Here is a 3,541-nt window from a genome sequence, read left to right as displayed (position 1 = left end):
CGGAAGGACTCTCTCAAATGAACCTCGTCCGGCTGTGGTGACACGTCTCCTCATCATGTCGTACAACATGTGAAGAAACATGAGACCACGCTAATCCTAGGTGTATACTCAGGCCTGGGTATTGGGCCTCACTCAGAACACCCACCCCAAATCAGAGGAACCCACCTGTACAGAATCCAATATGATAACAGTATGATGCATGCAAGTATCTATGCAAGTATATACAATCACAGCATAATAAAAATGAATGCAATAAATAAGCAGTAAAAGCAACCACAACCATCCTAAAGAGCGCTAGGATTGACTCGCTTAGGGAAGATAGACCAGCAAGAGGTCAACTTCTCTTTTTCCCCAGCAGAGTCGCCAGCTGTCGCATTACGTGAAAAACCGGCGGGAAAAGACACAGAGCCGCCACCGTGCGTTATTTATCCCAAAGGAGGGAAAGGAAACGCTCGAAGTAAACCTGGAAAGGACATGGTCTCGCGACTAGAGATTGATGGGATCGGGAGTCGGTTATGCGAAGGGAAGGTATTAGCACCCCTACGCATCCGTCGTACTCGACGGGATCCACGCTCAAAAGAACAGAAGAAGGGTTGCTAAAACTGCTCAAAACTGCACACACACTGGAATGAAACACAGATGAAAGACGGGGGAAGCGTACTCGGCAGGATATCGCATCCTGGGCCTACGTAGTTTGTCAGGCGCAAACATCAGAGTCGACGTAGTTCGGGGACAGGGGAAAACGTGCTCACTAGGATGTCGCATCCTATGCATACGTATCTTCTCTAACCAGAGAAGAATCAGAGCACTCGTAGCTCGGCTAACGCACGCCAAACAAACACAGACACAAACAGGCAAACATGGAAACCGAATGCCAATCGCTGGACTTACATCAGACTCCGAACCAACAAACACACACAGGAAACCAACTGCCAATCGCTGGACTTATGTCAGACTCCAAACCAAAATCTCACACAGGAAACCGACTGCCAATCGCTGGACTTACATCAGACTCCAACCAGAAAAGGATAACGAACACACACAAAAAGAAAAGAAAGTGCCCAAAGAGATCAACTCAATCTCCTACCTATGTACCTCATCTGGTATGAGGATCAGGGCGACGTAGTTCCCCTTAACAGGGAAAGAACTGTCCTAACCAGAGACTAGGGAGATAACAGACTACTAGGGAGATAGAAGTTGTCATGCAAACGATCCCTATTTTGAGGTCTCTATCCTAACTTGCACAGGAAGCAAGCTATCCTAAACAGCACATCAAGCAAAACACAAGCACAAGTATCACACACTATATGCAAACAATTGGCTCATACAAGGCTAGGCTGTAGAAACAAGCCAACTGGAATGGGGTATTTTTAGCTCTTAACCCTAACATTGAGAGTTAGGGTGAAGCAGATGAAATGGGAAGTGAGGGTAAGACCTCACAGCTCTTATCCCTGGCCTGGGAGAGCTTGACTCAAATAGAAAGTATGGGAGTTCAGAATGAAGGAACTCTTCTCCACATGACTAACACAACAAGATCTTGGGTTCTTATTCACAATGCATCAACATATGGTGTGAGCAAAGTGAATGACACAACTAAATAGCAGGGGATGGATTGCACATCCCTTTTATCTGCCAATTGCCTCTTAAGAGATCTTTACCTTCTTGGCACAAAATTAAACATCCACAGACATTGCCTCTTAAGGAGGGCTTCAGACAGGTGCCTGCCAAAGTAACATGACAGGTCTTCCAGACTACATGAAGATCAAGGAATTATACCTCAGTGGTATGCCAACCACAAGGAAGCAAAGCAAAGTTCAAATGAACTTAAAGCAACTTAGGTACTTGTGGAAACATCTAAACCAATCAGTACACAATCCAGACAAACAGTCAACAATCAATATCAAACAAACAACCCAATATGCAACACATAAACCATAAGCACAGGTGAATTGTTCTCAAAGCCTACAAAACAAGCAAATGTTAGCCAATAACAACAAATGGTCAAGCTCAAATGAAGGAGCAACATCAATCATGGAGATGCACACTTGAACCTGAAACTCACAACTCAAATGTAAGTAACAAACCACTAGCTCAAAGCCTAGGGTCAAAAGTGGATCAAAAACCCAAAACAGAACTTGATATTCAACATGGATCATATTTAATCAATCAAGAACAAGTCCTAAAAAGGACCAAAGCAAAATCAATATGCAAGTCCATGTAATAGGCAAGTGAAGTCAATGACCAATTCAAGGAACACATTTGAACATTAAGAATGAAAATTTCCAATCAAAACGGAAATGATTCAAATAATTCTAGAAAAATTCATGAGCAATCAAGACATCCCAGACATCCATCATACAAAAAATCAGAAGCATTAGAGGTCATTTGGCATGGAAATCAAATTGCACAAGTTAGACAACCAAATGTGTGACACAAATTGTCACACCATGCAAACATGTCCATAAAACAGAAATGGTAAATGGGAAAAATACCAAACCAAGCCTAAAACATCCATCAATATGTCAAGAAACATCATGCAAAATTTCATGTCCATTGGATTAAAATCAAGCATTTCATGATAGAAAAAGCAAGGCAAGGTCATACATGCACATATGATCAATAAACCTAGAGCAAATAAAATTCCAGCCAGGCACAACTTTCAAACTCATCATCATAAAAAACTAGACAAAACAAGGATCATTTTGCAAAAAATTGGGAGTGATTTGATGCATTTTTCAATTTAATATGATTTTTACAAGTTAGCATACAAAATGAAATTCAAACATGAACAAGGCATGGCAAAGTGGAGGGAAAGCACTAAAACATGAAATGATTTGAAAAACTGCGCTCGCCAGAACTCGAACTTGGTCCAGATTTAAAATGCGCGCGCCAAGGCATGAAACAACACCGTTTCCATTCAAAACCCTAAGCTGCGTGGAAAATGACCAGGATCCGTCACTAATGTCCAGAAAACCGACGCTACGCATGCATCTTCATCTTCTTCATGATGAAGATGATGGATGTTCATATCAAATTTCCAGAAATTCCCGAAATGTCCAGATTTCAACAAAACGCATACCAAATCAAAGCTCACGCTATGTAGAGCACGGATCAACAAACATCTAAGCTTAAAACACCAAGATCAAAGAGAACCGACAGAAAACATTTTTGCATCTCAAACTTCAAACGCGCATAACTCAAGGAATAATGCACCATTTCACACGATTTTTCTACCAGAATGATCAGCAACACAAGATCTACACAAATATGTACATGAATTGGAGAATTGTGAAGGTCGAAAATCCTACCTCTTGAAGAGCATATTATGGTTTTGCACAATCCAGCACTTGTAACGATCCAGATCACTTCCAGGATGCTTGTAGAGATGATTGATGAAGAAATTGAAGCTCAGAAACGTGTAGATCCAACTCAATTTGAATTTGCCATGAACATCTTCAAGCTTCAAGCATGCACGATCTTGAGCAGAAATCCACAAGATGCACGTTCAATCTCACTCAAAACCACTCCATGATCATGAATT

The sequence above is a fragment of the Lathyrus oleraceus genome, chromosome 7 (assembly GCF_024323335.1).
Source record: "Lathyrus oleraceus cultivar Zhongwan6 chromosome 7, CAAS_Psat_ZW6_1.0, whole genome shotgun sequence".
Lineage (NCBI taxonomy): Eukaryota > Viridiplantae > Streptophyta > Magnoliopsida > Fabales > Fabaceae > Lathyrus > Lathyrus oleraceus.
Note: the sequence above shows the minus strand (reverse complement) of the source record.